Here is a 16,940-nt window from a genome sequence, read left to right as displayed (position 1 = left end):
AAATATGAAAAATAGGCCCAGACCAATATTTCTCCTCTACCTAACATTACAGTTGGCTCTATGCATTCGGGTAGGTAGCATTCTCCTGGCATTCGCCAAACCCAGATTTGTCCATCGGACTGCCAGATGGTGAAGCGTGATTAATCACTCCAGAGAACACGTTTCCACTGCTCCAGAGTCCAACGGTGGCGCATGGGGATCTTAGGCTTGTGTGCGGCTGCTCAGCCATGGAAACCCATTTCATGAAGCTATCACCTTACAGTTATTGTGCTGACGTTTCCACTTCACAATAACAGCACTTACAGTTGACAGGAGCAGCCTTGAAAGGAGCAGCTCTAACATTTGACCAACTGACTTGTGGGAAAGATGGCATCCTGTGATGGTGCCACGTTGTAAGTCAGTAAGCTCTTCAGTAAGGCCATTCTACTGACAATGTTTGTCTATGGAGATTGCATGGCTGTGTGCTATATTTAATACACCTATCAGCAACGGATGTGGCTGAAATTGCCGAATCCCCTTTTTGTATATATAGTGTATATGACTGTAGTCCTGTGAGCACTACTCATGATATGTAATTCATTTGAGGTCATGAACCAATAGAGTTCACATAATACCAGATATATTTTATTTATTCGATACTGTGTGCTTGATATCCTCCATCTACAAGTGTTAAGTCTCTATTGTACTTTGTGAGATGTGTTGTTCAGAACATTCTGTAACACCACTAATGTAATGTCAATGTCTGGATCTCATGACTAGCCTGTGTTCCTGAGCAGTAGTCTGTAACAGCAGTCTGTGTCTCTGAGCAGGAGTGGGTCTTCTGTTGCAGTACAAACTCTCCATGCTCAGAACTCAGTGTTCACTGGTGACGTGAGACACGTGGGATTTGGCCCAGCCCAGGTGTCTATTAGAGCAGTGGGATACCAGGTGCATTCCATTCATCTCCCTCTCGCTCTCTTTCTCTCTCTCTTTCTCTCTCTCTCTCTCTCTCTCTCTCTCTCTCTCTTTCTCTCTGTCTCTGTCTCTGTCTCTGTCACTCTCTATCTCTCTCACTCTTCTCTCTCGCTTTCTTTTTGGAGGAGACTCCATCTGCAGTACTGAGCCCCTGTGGTGCCATCAATCACACACAGACATGTCTGCAAACCACACATGCACACACACGTACGTGCACTCACACGCAAGCAAACACACTTAAGTACACACACACATCAGATAACAATGGGGAATTCATTATTTCCAAATATGTCGACCTGATTTAAATTTAAACCCTCCTCACCAGATCTCCTCCACCTCTAGGGATGTCTAGCCAATTACATTGAGCAAAGCAGAGCAGCATATAAACCTGGTTATGGTAATAAGGTCAAGGAATAAGCAATAAGCACAAGGTAGACTAGCCAAAAGAGACCAACTAGATTATAGATTATCCCAAAATGATGAATGATAAATCGAGAATATTGAAATACTGCTAGTTTTTAATTTAACTGCCCTTTTCTGAAGCATGTTAAGCTATTTAATGCTATGAAAATGCGAGAAAAACACCAGGAATGCACGGCTTTCCCATAGAATTCTATTTAACATTTTGGGACAAATCTGAAATAATACATTTAATACAAATATTATATAAATGTCCTAAAGCAAAAATATGCACAAATAATACATTATCTATGAAATTGCTTCAGAAAGGGGCACAAGACAAGGATGTCCTCTTTCTCTCCTCCTGTTTGCACTGGTAATTGAACCGCTTGCAGAAAGAATTAGACAGGACCCATGACTCTGTAACGGCATTCTTCCTCCTCTTCTGAGGAGGAGTACCGAGAATGATCAATGCGCAGCGTGGTAAGTGTCCATAACGTTTATTTTAAGACATAAACTGAACACTATGAAATACAAAACAATAAACATGAACATGAACGAAACCGAAACAGTACAGTGTGGCAACAAACACTCACACGGAAACAAACACCCACAAACCAAAAGTGAAACCTGGCTACCTAAGTATGATTCTCAATCAGAGACAACTAATGACACCTGCCTCTGATTGAGAACCATACCAGGCCGAACACAAAAACCAACATAGAAAAACAAACATAGACTGCCCACCCCAACTCACGCCCTGACCATACTAAAACAAAGAATAAAATAACAGAACTATGGTCAGAACGTGACAGTACACCCCCCACCCCCCACCAAAGGTGCGGACTCCGGGTTCAAAACCTGAACCTATAGGGGAGGGTCTGGGTGGGCGTCTGTCCGCGCTGGCGGCTCTGGCGCGGGACGTGGACCCCACTTCACCACAGTTTCCTGGCTGACTGGCGGCTCTGGCGGCTCCTGGCTGACTGGCGGCTCTGGCAGCTCAGGACAGACTGGCGGCTCTGGCGGCTCCTGGCTGACTGGCGGCTCTGGCAGCTCAGGACAGACTGGCGGCTCTGGCGGCTCAGGACAGACGGGAGACTCTGGCGGCTCAGGACAGACGGGAGACTCTGGCGGCTCAGGACAGACAGGAGACTCTGGCGGCTCAGGACAGACGGGAGACTCTGGTGGCTCAGGACAGACGGGAGACTCTGACAGCGCTGGGAAGGAGGAAGGCTCTGGCAGCACTGGACAGGCGGGAGCACCTGTAGGGAGAAGACGGAGAGACAGCCTGGTGCGGGGGGCTGCCACCGGAGGACTGGTGCGGGGAGGTGGCACCGGATAGACCGGACCATGCAGGCGCACTGGAGCTCTTGAGCATCAAGCCTGCCCAACCTTACCTGGTTGAATGCTCCCCGTAGCCAGGCCAGTGCGGCGAGGTGGAATAGCCGGCACTGGGCTGTGCTGGCGAACCGGGGACACCATGTGTAAGGCTGGTGCCATGTACGCCGGCCCAAGGAGACGCACTGGAGACCAGATGTGTAGAGCCGGCTTCATGGCACCTGGCTCGATGCCCACTCTAGCCCGGCCGATACGCGGAGCTGGAATGTACCACACAGGGCTATGCACACGCACCGGGGACACCGTGCGCTCCACCGCATTACATGGTGCCTGCCCGGTCCCTCTTGCTCTCCGGTAAGCATGGGGAGTTGGCTCAGGTCTCCTACCTGACTTAGCCACACTCCCTGTGTTCCCCCTCCCAATACATTTTTGGGGCTGCCTCTCGGGCTTCCGGCCGCACTGCCGAGCTAGCACCTCATAATGCTACCTCTCGGCCTTCGCTGCCTCCAGCTCTGCCTTGGGGCGGCAATATTCACCAGGCTGTACCCAGGGTCCCTTGTCGTCTAATATCTCCTCCCAAGTCCATCTCTCCAGGTATCGCTGCCTCTCCTGCTGCTGCATGTTACCACGCTGCTTGGTCCTTGGTTGGTGGGTATTTCTGTAACGGCATTCCTCCTCCTCTTCTGAGGAGGAGAACCGAGAAGGATCGGAGGACCAATGCGCAGCGTGGTAAGTGTCCATAACGTTTATTTTAAGACATAAACTGAACACTATGAAATACAAAACAATAAACGTGAACATGAACGAAACCGGAACAGTACTGGAAACAAACTCACACGGAAACAAACACCCACAAACCAAAAGTGAAACCCAGGCTACCTAAGTATGATTCTCAATCAGAGACACCTGCCTCTGATTGAGAACCATACCAGGCCGAACACAAAAACCAACATAGAAAAACAAACATAGATTGCCCACCCCAACTCACGCCCTGACCATACTAAAACAAATAATAAAATAACAGAACTATGGTCCGAACGTGACAGACTCATGATCTACAGCAATCCTTTAAGTGGACCACATAAAATATATAATACTTCAGATGCTTAAGTGACAACAAACAACTAGTATATAAAGACAACTTTATCACATTACTCAACAATATGAACCATGTCTAATTAAATTGAATAATCTTCCCATAAATCTTACTGGTAGAATAAACCTCTTCAGAATGGCATGGCTTCCATAGTTTTTATATTTATTCTCGGTAGTACCAATTACTCCACCGAAGACATTCTTTAAAACAGTATACTCAGTCATAACAGACTTTACATGGGCAATAGAACTCATAGAATTAAAAGGAAAGTTTTACATCTTCCTAAGTCTGAGGTGGTTTCAACCTCCCAGACTTGGAATTGTATCAACTCGCCACCCAGGGCTTTTACTTTCTACATATAGTTAAATGCACTAAAGAGGAACAAAGGGTACTTTTAATCTGTCTATCTGCATATTTCAAGACATTGCATATGAGGGTGTGGTGAAATACCCAATAGGGGGACCATACTTTTCTTGTCAATTTTTTAATTTTTTAATTAGATTTAAAAACTGGAAATCAAATGATCCTCCATCACTACAGCAGTGGATGAATCAAATGTACTGTTATTTAAATATTGAAAATGTCTGGGTTATGGAGAAAATAGAAAAGTGCAATTTGACACCATATGGCATAGAGTGCTACAAGCACTGGAACGTTCCCGGGGATGAAGGATGAGGGGAGTGGGGTTGTGGTTGTGAGACATACACTACACCAAAAGTATGTGGATGCCTGCTCATTGAACATCTCATTTCCAAATCATGGGTATTAATATAGAGTTGGCCCCCCCTTTGCTGCTATAACAGCCTCCACTCTTCTGGGAAGGCTTTCCACTAGATGTTGGAACATTGCTGCGGGGACTTGCTTCCATTCAGCCACAAGCGCATTAGTGAGGTCGGGCACTGATTTTGGGTGATTAGGCCTGGCATGCAGTCGGCATTCCAATTAATCTCAAAGGTGTTCGATTGGGTTGAGGTCAGGGCTCTGTGCAAGCTAGTCATGTTCTTCCACACCGATCTTGACGAAAAAGGGCCTTTCCCAAACTATAGCCACAAAGATGGAAGCACAGAATCGTCTAGAATGTCTTTGTATGCTGTAGCGTTAAGATTTCCCTTCACTTGAACTAAGGGGCCTGGCCCAAACCATGAAAAACAGCCCCAGACCATTATTCCTCCGCCACCAAACTTTACAGTTGGCATTATGCATTTGGCGCAGGTAGTATTCTCCTGGCATCCGCCAAACCCAGATTCGTCCGTCGGTAGGCCAGAAGGTGAACCATGATTTATCACTCCAGAGAACACATTTCTACTGCTTCAGAGTCCAATGGCGGCGAGCTTTAAACCACTCCAGCCGATGCTTGGCATTACACATGTTGATCTTAGTCTTGTATGTGGCTGCTCGGCCATGGAAACCCATTTCATGGAGCTCCCGACGAACAGTTCTTGTGCTGACGTTGCTTCCAGAGGCAGTTTGGACCTCGGAAGTGAGTGTTGCAAACGAGGACAGATCATTTTAACGCGCTTCACGCGTGAAACACACACACACACACAACGGGCAGGTCCAGCAGTTGCCACGTTGAAATTCACTGAGCTCTTAAGTACGAGCCATTCTACTGCCAATGTTTGTCTATGGAGATTGCGTGGCTGTGTGCTTAATTTTATACACCTGCCAGCAATGGGTGTGGCTGAAGTAGCAGAATCCACTAATTTGAAGGGGTGTCCACATACTTTTGTATATGTAGTTTAGGTGTTGTATATGGCTGTGGTAGGAACATGTGGGTCTGAGCTGGTGTGATGTTATTGATGTTTGTTGAAATTTGTGTTTGTCTGTTTATTTATTTTGTTAATGTATGTTTTTTATTGTTTAAAAAAAAGAGCGTTGAGGTGAGTAGATTCCGGAAATGTTGTCGAATCCAGTGAGTTGCTTTAGCATTAGCTAGCCTAGCATGCTGAAGAAAAGGGCAGTTTGATTCAAAACAAGCAGTATTTAAATATTCTTGATTCATCATTCATCAGTTTGAAATAATTAGGATTACATCTCCCATCGCTGGATTGAGGTCATTTTTCCAAGCCATATTTCCTGTGACTCCTCGTTGTCCACTTTCTGGCATAGCACCGTTACGACTAGAGAGAGAGAGGTAATGAGGTAATGAACAGGTTATTTTGGCTACAGGTAGACATTAGGCACAGGTTAAATCCCAGTCATCCTGACCTTAACCAAAATCAGGGAAAATGCTGAACAGACTTTAGAGCAGTGTTTATGGGGATGTATAATCCTAATCTGACCTATTAGTATGAAAAACCTGGTACGTTTGGACTGCCCAGGACTCTGGTCTCAGAGCAGGGAAGAGGTTTGAGTAAGGCCCAGGACTCTGGTCTCAGAGCAGGGTAGAGGTTTGAGTAAGGCCCAGGACTCTGGGTTCAGAGCAGGGTAGAGGTTTGAGTAAGGCCCAGGACTCTGGTCTCAGAGCAGGGTAGAGGTTTGAGTAAAGCCCAGGACTCTGGGTTCAGAGCAGGGTAGAGGTTTGAGTAAGGCCCAGGACTCTGGGTTCAGAGCAGGGTAGAGGTTTGAGTAAGGCCCAGGACTCTGGTCTCAGAGCAGGGTAGAGGTTTGAGTAAGGCCCAGGACTCTGGGTTCAGAGCAGGGAAGAGGTTTGAGTAAAGCCCAGGACTCTGGGTTCAGAGCAGGGTAGAGGTTTGAGTAAGGCCCAGGACTCTGGGTTCAGAGCAGGGTAGAGGTTTGAGTAAGGCCCAGGACTCTGGGTTCAGAGCAGGGAAGAGGTTTGAGTAAGGCCCAGGACTCTGGGTTCAGAGCAGGGTAGAGGTTTGAGTAAGGCCCAGGACTTTGGGTTCAGAGCAGGGAAGAGGTTTGAGTAAGGCCCAGGACTCTGGGTTCAGAGCAGGGTAGAGGTTTGAGTAAGGCCCAGGACTCTGGTCTCAGAGTAGGGTAGAGGTTTGAGTAAGGCCCAGGACTCTGGGTTCAGAGCAGGGTAGAGGTTTGAGTAAGGCCCAGGACTCTGGGTTCAGAGCAGGGTAGAGGTTTGAGTAAGGCCCAGGACTCTGGGTTCAGAGCAGGGTAGAGGTTTGAGTAAGGCCCAGGACTCTGGTCTCAGAGCAGGGAAGAGGTTTGAGTAAGGCCCAGGACACTGGGTTCAGAGCAGGGTAGAGGTTTGAGTAAGGCCCAGGACTCTGGGTTCAGAGCAGGGTAGAGGTTTGAGTAAGGCCCAGGACTCTGGGTTCAGAGCAGGGAAGAGGTTTGAGTAAGGCCATGAGATACAGCAGAGCATGTTCCCTTTAACAGTCTGTGTCCTCTCTCATCAATCTATCATCCACACACACACACACACACACACACACACACACACACACACACACACATACTCCTTCGCTCTCCCGTCCCCATCTTAGGGTAATTATTGCCAGAGGCAGGTTGGCGTGGAGATGGATTGCCTCTGACGTCTGGTGAAAGTGAAAGAGAGGAGAGAGAATGCACCGCCGAGAAAGAGAGAGGAGAGGGGAGAGATTAAGAGGTAACACAGGGAGCGAGATGAGCGGTGGGATGAGCAGTGGGAAATGGAAAAAGATAGACAGGGAGAGACAGAGGCCAGCTTGCTTTCTGCTCAATGTTTTAGTAACCATTAGTAAACACACACACACACACAGTCACCTTATCAGCAACTTCAGCTATTCTCTTATTCTCAAAGTGCCTTTTGGGGGGGGGGGTATTCTCTCTCTCTCTCACACACACCGTCGTCCCTTTCTCTGCTGTTATTAACCTGTGGGGGCCTCTACTACACTGGGATGGAGAACACTGATCTCACTAGGGGGCTCTGAGATGAAGGTAGCAAATAGACTTTACCCCTTAATTACTGCTGGACCTGCCCGTTGTGTGTGTGTTTCACCCCTTAATTACTGCTGGACCTGCCCGTTGTGTGTGTGTTTCAACCCTTAATTACTGCTGGACCTGCCCGTTGTGTGTGTGTTTCACCCCTTAATTACTGCTGGACCTGCCCGTTGTGTGTGTGTGTGTTTCACCCCTTAATTACTGCTGGACCTGCCCGTTGTGTGTGTGTTTCACCCCTTAATTACTAGTGGACCTGCCTGTTGTGTGTGTGTGTGTGTGTATGTGTGTTTCACCCCTTAATTACTGCTGGACCTGCCTGTTGTGTGTGTGTGTGTTTCACCCCTTAATTACTAGTGGACCTGCCCGTTGTGTGTGTGTTTCACCCCTTAATTACTGCTGGACCTGCCCGTTGTGTGTGTGTGTGTTTCACCCCTTAATTACTGCTGGACCTGCCCGTTGTGTGTGTGTTTCACCCCTTAATTACTGCTGGACCTGCCCGTTGTGTGTGTGTGTGTTTCACCCCTTAATTACTGCTGGACCTGCCCGTTGTGTGTGTGTTTCACCCCTTAATTACTAGTGGACCTGCCCGTTGTGTGTGTGTGTGTGTTTCACCCCTTAATTACTGCTGGACCTGCCCGTTGTGTGTGTGTTTCACCCCTTAATTACTGCTGGACCTGCCCGTTGTGTGTGTGTTTCACCCCTTAATTACTGCTGGACCTGCCCGTTGTGTGTGTGTTTCACCCCTTAATTACTGCTGGACCTGCCCATTGTGTGTGTGTTTCACCCCTTAATTACTGCTGGACCTGCCCATTGTGTGTGTGTTTCACCCCTTAATTACTGCTGGACCTGCCCATTGTGTGTGTGTTTCACCCCTTAATTACTGCTGGACCTGCCCGGTGTGTGTGTGTTTCACCCCTTAATTACTGCTGGACCTGCCCATTGTGTGTGTGTTTCACCCCTTAATTACTGCTGGACCTGCCCGTTGTGTGTGTGTTTCACCCCTTAATTACTGCTGGACCTGCCCATTGTGTGTGTGTTTCACCCCTTAATTACTGCTGGACCTGCCCATTGTGTGTGTGTGTGTTTCACCCTTTAATTACTGCTGGACCTGCCCGTTGTTTGTGTGTTTCACCCCTTAATTACTGCTGGACCTGCCCGTTGTGTGTGTGTTTCACCCCTTAATTACTGCTGGACCTGCCCATTGTGTGTGTGTGTGTTTCACCCCTTAATTACTGCTGGACCTGCCCGTTGTGTGTGTGTTTCACCCCTTAATTACTAGTGGACCTGCCTGTTGTGTGTGTGTGTGTGTGTATGTGTGTTTCACCCCTTAATTACTAGTGGACCTGCCCGTTGTGTGTGTGTGTGTGTTTCACCACTTAATTACTGCTGGACCTGCCCGTTGTGTGTGTGTTTCACCCCTTAATTACTGCTGGACCTGCCTGTTGTGTGTGTGTGTGTTTCACCCCTTAATTACTGCTGGACCTGCCTGTTGTGTGTGTGTGTGTTTCACCCCTTAATTACTGCTGGACCTGCCCATTGTGTGTGTGTGTGTTTCACCCCTTAATTACTGCTGGACCTGCCCGTTGTGTGTGTGTTTCACCCCTTAATTACTGCTGGACCTGCCCGTTGTGTGTGTGTGTGTGTGTGTTTCACCCCTTAATTACTGCTGGACCTGCCCGTTGTGTGTGTGTGTGTTTCACCCCTTAATTACTGCTGGACCTGACCGTTGTGTGTGTGTGTGTGTGTGTTTCACCCCTTAATTACTGCTGGACCTGCCCGTTGTGTGTATGCGTCTTTCTCTCTCACGTTCTCATTCTCCAAAAGCCATTCTACCTTCTCCAGTTGCTACATTTTAGTTGTCGGTTTTATTATCCTCTAATAAAATCAATTTATGAACCTAAAATCCCCATTCCATTTTGGAATTCAGAACTGATGTGCTTTCAGGAGCCTGTGGGGATTTCCGAAGGAAGCACAGAGAGAGAAGGAAAGGACAGGGAGAAAGAAGTGGTGAAAGGGATTGATACTGTAATCATCTATTGTTAACGCAACATGTTAGATGGAGTCTTTTCATCCTGTGAATCTGAGGAAAATTACTGTAATCATTCCTTCCAGTCCTCTCTCCGTTTCTCCACTTTGGAACGTAACTCTGAAAGCAATATTATATTACAACTAATAATGGATACCGACTGTAAGCGACTATCAGAGGGTCTGTGAGTGCTATGGGTTGTGTGGGGGTAAGTCCCGCCATCTGGTTTTCATCTCAAATGCATTTAACTCCCTGTGGACACACACACACACACACACACAAACACACATGTGCTTGCACACACACACACACACACACACACACACACACACACACACACACACACACACACACACACACACACACACACACACACACACACACACACACACACACACACACACATGCATGCATGCACACACACAAACAGAAATGCGTTGGCATTTAGCTGTGGAAAGTGGAAAGTAGATTCTTGACTGACTGTCTAGCCTGTTACACTGATTTCATCAAGGGATAGAATGGATTTCATTGGCCACTCAAAACTGATCTGAAAATGTCATCATATGTGTATTCTGTTTTGCTACGTCAACTATCTTAGTATTGTTGAACCATGAACGTATGTATACTGACTTCATACACATTTCTATTATACGAGTACAGCAGGATAAGTAGCCTCTTGTCTCCTCCTTGTTGCTCCTTTTGTTTGCAGAGGTTCGTTCTCTCTGATTGTCTCAAAGTTGAAATGTCTCTCGACATCGAGGGGGGAGAGAGGTTTTAGTGCATTTCCATGGATACATTGTCTACTTTATAATGATACCAGCTAATAGAAAATAACCATCATAATTGCAATGGCCAAAGGCAGGGTTCTTGCTAAACACTTTTAGTTTCAATTTCATGTCTTTCCCCATCGTCTTTCATTACAGAATGTGTTTCCCGTCCACTAACACTAAACTTATCAAAGTGTTGTTGAGTTAGGTGTGTTAGTGCTTGGCTGGAACGAAAGCCTTGTATAACTCCCTAGCCCTTGGTTGTTTAAACAGTGACAGCCAATGACAGTCAGTGACACATGTCCAGCTTGCTATTTGTGCAGCTCGGAGCTATTTGCTTTAGTCTAGAAATGGAAGAGATAAATGTAATCGCATGTCTCCTCTTCTACCATCCTCTCCATCTGTCTCTCTCAGAGGAGTAGGTTGGCATTTAGACTGAGACATTGTAGTCATTCATTCTGCTTGTCTTTAATAAAACCAGGACAGAGGAAAACCATCCCCAGATTTTCATTCAAAGCAAATATCAGAGCAAATATTAGGCTTAATGTAGGCAACATGTGTTCATCGCATTCTCTGTCTGTCCAGAGCTGTGAAAGGTGATGCTACAGAAGAGTGTGTGTGGGGTGTTGGGGTACGTGTGTGTGTGGGGTGTTGGGGTACGTGTGTGTGTGTGTGTGGGGTGTTGGGGTATGTGTGTGTGTGGGGTGTTGGGGTACGTGTGTGTGTGGGGTGTTGGGTTACATGTGTGTGTGTATTTTCACCGGTGGTGATGGTACAGGTGGTCTCAGTCAGTACTATGAGGGAGTATGAGGTAGTAGGAGGGAGTATGATGGAGTAGGAGGGAGTATGAGGGAGTATGAGGGAGTATGGGGGAGTATGACGGAGTAGGAGGGAGTATGGGGGAGTAGGAGGGAGTAGGAGGGAGTATGAAGGAGTATGAGGGAGTAGGAGGGAGTAGGAGCGAGTAGGAGGGAGTATGAGGGAGTATGGGGGAGTAGGAGGGAGTAGGAGGGAGTAGGAGGGAGTATGAGGGAGTATGGGGGAGTAGGAGGGAGTATGAGGGAGTAGGAGGGAGTATGGGGGAGTAGGAGGGAGTATGGGGGAGTAGGAGGGAGTATGAGGGAGTATGAGGGAGTAGGAGGGAGTAGGAGGGAGTATGGGGGAGTAGGAGGGAGTAGGAGGGAGTATGGGGGAGTATGAGGGAGTAGGAGGGAGTATGGGGGAGTAGGAGGGAGTAGGAGGGAGTATGAGGGAGTAGGAGGGAGTAGGAGGAAGTAGGAGGGAGTATGGGCAGTAGGAGGGAGTAGGAGGGAGTATGGGGGAGTAGGAGGGAGTAGGAGGGAGTATGGGGGAGTAGGAGGGAGTAGGAGGGAGTATGGGGGAGTAGGAGGGAGTAGGAGGGAGTATGGGGGAGTAGGAGGAAGTAGGAGGGAGTATGGGGGAGTAGGAGGGAGTAGGAGGGAGTATGAGGGAGTATGGGGGAGTAGGAGGGGGTATGTGGGAGTAGGATGGAGTGTGAGGGAGTATGGGGGAGTAGGAGGGAGTATGGGGGAGTAGGAGGGAGTAGGAGGGAGTATGTGGGAGTAGGAGGGAGTAGGAGGGAGTATGGGGGAGTAGGAGGGAGTAGGAGGGAGTATGGGGGAGTAGGAGGGAGTAGGAGGGAGTATGGGGGAGTAGGAGGGAGTAGGAGGGAGTAGGAGGGAGTAGGAGGGAGTATGAGCGAGTAGGAGGGAGTAGGAGGGAGTATGGGGGAGTAGGAGGGAGTAGGAGGGAGTATGAGGGAGTATGGGGGAGTAGGAGCGAGTAGGAGGGAGTATGAGGGAGTAGGAGGGAGTAGGAGGGAGTATGGTATGATGGAGTAGGAGGGAGTATGAGGGAGTATGAGGGAGTATGGGGGAGTATGACGGAGTAGGAGGGAGTATGGGGGAGTAGGAGGGAGTAGGAGGGAGTATGAAGGAGTATGAGGGAGTAGGAGGGAGTAGGAGCGAGTAGGAGGGAGTATGAGGGAGTATGGGGGAGTAGGAGGGAGTAGGAGGGAGTAGGAGGGAGTATGAGGGAGTATGGGGGAGTAGGAGGGAGTATGAGGGAGTAGGAGGGAGTATGGGGGAGTAGGAGGGAGTATGGGGGAGTAGGAGGGAGTATGAGGGAGTATGAGGGAGTAGGAGGGAGTAGGAGGGAGTATGGGGGAGTAGGAGGGAGTAGGAGGGAGTATGGGGAGTAATGAGGGAGTAGGAGGGAGTATGGGGGACAGGAGGGAGTAGGAGGGAGTATGAGGGAGTAGGAGGGAGTAGGAGGGAAGTAGGAGGGAGTATGGGCAGTAGGAGGGAGTAGGAGGAAGTATGGGGGAGTAGGAGGGAGTAGGAGGGAGTATGGGGGGTAGGAGGGAGTGGAGGGAGTATGGGGGAGTGGTGGGAGTAGGAGGGAGTATGGGGGAGTAGGAGGAAGTAGGAGGGAGTATGGGGGAGTAGGAGGGAGTAGGAGGGAGTATGAGGGAGTATGGGGGAGTAGGAGGGGGTATGTGGGAGTAGGTGGAGTGTGAGGGAGTATGGGGAGTAGGAGGGAGTATGGGGGAGTAGGAGGGAGTAGGAGGGAGTATGTGGGAGTAGGAGGGAGTAGGAGGGAGTATGGGGGAGTAGGAGGGAGTAGGAGGGAGTATGGGGGAGTAGGAGGGAGTAGGAGGGAGTATGGGGGAGTAGGAGGGAGTAGGAGGGAGTAGGAGGGAGTAGGAGGGAGTATGAGCGAGTAGGAGGGAGTAGGAGGGAGTATGGGGGAGTAGGAGGGAGTAGGAGGGAGTAGAGGGAGTATGGGGGAGTAGGAGCGAGTAGGAGGGAGTATGAGGGAGTAGGAGGGAGTAGGAGGGAGTAGGAGGGAGTATGGGGGAGTAGGAGGGAGTAGGAGGGAGTATGAGGGAGTATGGGGGAGTAGGAGGAGTATGGGGGGTGAGGGAGTAGGAGGGAGTAGGAGGGAGTTTGGGGGAGGAGGGAGTAGGAGGGAATATGAGGGAGTATGAGGGAGTAGGAGGGAGTATGAGGGGTAGGGGGAGTATGGGGGAGTATGGGGGAGTAGGAGGGAGTAGGAGGGAGTATGAGGGAGTATGGGGGAGTAGGAGGGAGTAGGAGGGAGTAGGAGGGAGTAGGGGGAGTAGGAGGGAGTAGGAGGGAGTATGGGGGGTAGGAGGAGTATGGGGGAGTAGGAGGGAGTAGGAGGGAGTATGGGGAGTAGGAAGGGAGTAGGAGGGATTAGGAGGGAGTAGGGGGGAGCAGGAGGGAGTATGAGGGAGTAGGAGGGAGTATGGGGAGTAGGAGGGAGTATGAGGGAGTATGAGGGAGTAGGAGGGAGTATGGGGGAGTAGGAGGGAGTAGGAGGGAGTAGGAGAGAGTGGAGGGAGTATGGGGGAGTATGAGGGAGCAGGAGGGAGTAGGAGGGAGTATGGGGGAGTAGGAGGGAGTATGGGGGAGTAGGAGGGAGTATGGGGGAGCAGGAGGGAGTAGGGGGAGTATGGAGGAGTAGGAGGAGTGGAGGAAGTAGGAGGGAGTATGGGGCAGTAGGAGGGAGTAGGAGGGAGTATGGGGGAGTAGGAGGGAGTAGGAAGGGGTATGGGGGAGTAGGAGGGAGTAGGAGGGAGTATGGGGGAGTAGGAGGGAGTAGGAGGGAGTAGGAGGGAGTATGGGGGAGTAGGAGGAAGTAGGAGGGAGTATGGGGGAGTAGGAGGGAGTAGGAGGGAGTATGGGGGAGTAGGAGGGGGTATGTGGGAGTAGGATGGAGTGTGAGGGAGTATGGGGGAGTAGGAGGGAGTATGGGGGAGTAGGAGGGAGTAGGAGGGAGTATGGGGGAGTAGGAGGGAGTAGGAGGGAGTATGGGGGAGTAGGAGGGAGTATGGGGGAGTAGGAGGGAGTAGGAGGGGTATGGGGGAGTAGGAGGGAGTAGGAGGGAGTATGGGGGAGTAGGAGGGAGTAGGAGGGAGTATGAGGAGTATGAGGGAGTATGGGGGAGTAGGAGGGAGTAGGAGGAGTAGGAGGGAGTAGGAGGGAGTATGAGGGAGTAGGAGGGAGTAGGAGGGAGTATGGGGGAGTAGGAGGGAGTAGGAGGGAGTATGAGGGAGTATGGGGGAGTAGGAGGGAGTAGGAGGGAGTAGGAGGGAGTAGGAGGGAGTATGAGGGAGTATGGGGGAGTAGGAGGGGGTATGTGGGAGTAGGATGGTGTGAGGGAGTATGGGGGAGTAGGAGGGAGTATGTGGGAGTAGGAGGGAGTAGGAGGGAGTATGGGGGAGTAGGAGGGAGTAGGAGGGAGTATGGGGGAGTAGGAGGGAGTAGGAGGGAGTATGAGGGAGTATGGGGGAGTAGGAGGGAGTAGGAGGGAGTAGGAGGGGAGTAGGAGGGAGTATGAGCGAGTAGGAGGGAGTATGAGGGAGTAGGAGGGAGTAGGAGGGAGTATGGGGGAGTAGGAGGGAGTAGGAGGGAGTATGAGGGAGTATGGGGGAGTAGGAGGGAGTATGGGGGAGTATGGGGGAGTATGAGGGAGTAGGAGGAGTAGGAGGGAGTTTGGGGGAGCAGGAGGGAGTAGGAGGGAGTAGGAGGGAATATGAGGGAGTATGAGCGAGTATGAGCGAGTAGGAGGGAGTATGAGGGAGTAGGAGGGAGTAGGAGGGAGTAGGAGGGAGTATGGGGGAGTAGGAGGGAGTATGAGGGAGTATGGGGGAGTAGGAGGGAGTATGGGGGAGTATGAGGGAGTAGGAGGGAGTAGGAGGGAGTTTGGGGGAGCAGGAGGGAGTAGGAGGGAGTAGGATGGAATATGAGGGAGTATGAGGGAGTAGGAGGGAGTATGAGGGAGTAGGAGGGAGTATGGGGGAGTATGGGGGAGTAGGAGGGAGTAGGAGGGAGTATGAGGGAGTATGGGGGAGTAGGAGGGAGTAGGAGGGAGTAGGAGGGAGTAGGGGGAGTAGGAGGGAGTAGGAGGGAGTATGGGGGAGTAGGAGGGAGTAGGAGGGAGTATGGGGGAGTAGGAGGGAGTAGGAGGGAGTATGGGGAGTAGGAGGGAGTAAGGAGGGATTAGGAGGGAGTAGGGGGGAGCAGGAGGGAGTATGAGGGAGTAGGAGGGAGTAGGAGGGAGTAGGAGGGAGTATGAGGGAGTATGAGGGAGTAGGAGGGAGTATGGGGGAGTAGGAGGGAGTAGGAGGGAGTAGGAGAGAGTAGGAGGGAGTATGGGGGAGTATGAGGGAGCAGGAGGGAGTAGGAGGGAGTATGGGGGAGTAGGAGGGAGTATGGGGGAGTAGGAGGGAGTAGGAGGGAGTATGGGGGAGTATGAGGGAGTAGGAGGGAGTAGGAGGGAGTTTGGGGGAGCAGGAGGGAGTAGGAGGGAGTAGGAGGGAGTGAGGGAGTAGGAGGGAGTAGGGGGAGCAGGAGGGAGTATGAGGGAGCAGGAGGGAGTAGGAGGGAGTAGGATGGAGTAGGAGGGAGTATGGGGGAGTAGGAGGGAGTATGGGGGAGTAGGAGGGAGTATGGGGGAGTAGGAGGGAGTAGGAGGGAGTATGGGGGAGTATGAGGGAGTAGGAGGGAGTAGGAGGGAGTATGAGGAGTAGGAGGGAGTAGGAGGGAGTATGGGGGAGTAGGAGGGAGTATGTGGGAGTAGGATGGAGTGTGAGGGAGTATGGGGGAGTAGGAGGGAGTATGAGGGAGTAGGAGGGAGTAGGAGGGAGTATGAGGGAGTAGGAGGGAGTATGGGGGAGTAGGAGGGAGTATGGGGGAGTATGGGGGAGTAGGAGGGAGTATGTGGGAGTAGGATGGAGTGTGAGGGAGTATGGGGGAGTAGGAGGGAGTAGGAGGGAGTAGGTGGGAGTAGGAGGGAGTATGGGGGAGTAGGATGGAGTAGGAGGGAGTGTGTGGGAGTAGGAGGGAGTATGGGGGAGTAGGAGGGAGTAGGAGGGAGTATGAGGGAGTAGGAGGGAGTAGGGAGGGAGTGTGTGGGAGTAGGATGGAGTGTGAGGGAGTATGGGGGAGTAGGAGGGAGTAGGAGGGAGTATGGGGGAGTAGGAGGGAGTAGGAGGGAGTAGGAGGGAGTATGGGGGAGTAGGAGGGAGTAGGAGGGAGTATGGGGGAGTAGGAGGGGTAGGAGGGAGTAGGGGGGAGTTATGAGGGGTGGGAGTAGGATGGAGTGCGAGGGAGTATGGGGGAGTAGGAGGGAGTATGAGGGAGTAGGAGGAAGTAGGGGGGAAGTAGGAGGGAGTATGGGGGAGTAGGAGGGAGTATGGGGGAGTAGGAGGGAGTAGGAGGGAGTATGGGGGAGTAGGAGGGAGTAGGGGGGAGTAGGAGGGAGTATGGGGGAGTAGGAGGGAGTATGGGGGAGTAGGAGGGAGTATGGGGGAGTAGGAGGGAGTATGAGGGAGTATGGGGGAGTAGGAGGGAGTATGAGGGAGTAGGAGGGAGTAGGAGGGATATGAGGGAGTATGGGGGAGTAGGAGGGAGTAGGAGGGAGTATGAGGGAGTAGGAGGGAGTATGAGGGAGTATGGGGGAGTAGGAGGGA

General features: G+C 50.8%; 1 protein-coding gene across 2 annotated transcripts in view; it reads left to right on the top strand.

The window, feature by feature from the left end:
• Positions 1-16,940, top strand: part of cntnap2a (contactin associated protein 2a) — a 262,480-nt gene that overhangs the window by 86,702 nt on the left and 158,838 nt on the right. The window lies entirely within an intron of this gene.

The sequence above is a fragment of the Oncorhynchus mykiss genome, chromosome 11 (genome assembly GCF_057628025.1).
Source record: "Oncorhynchus mykiss isolate SJ-2025 chromosome 11, ASM5762802v1, whole genome shotgun sequence".
NCBI lineage: Eukaryota > Metazoa > Chordata > Actinopteri > Salmoniformes > Salmonidae > Oncorhynchus > Oncorhynchus mykiss.
Note: the sequence above shows the minus strand (reverse complement) of the source record. Positions and strands in the feature narration are given on the sequence as shown.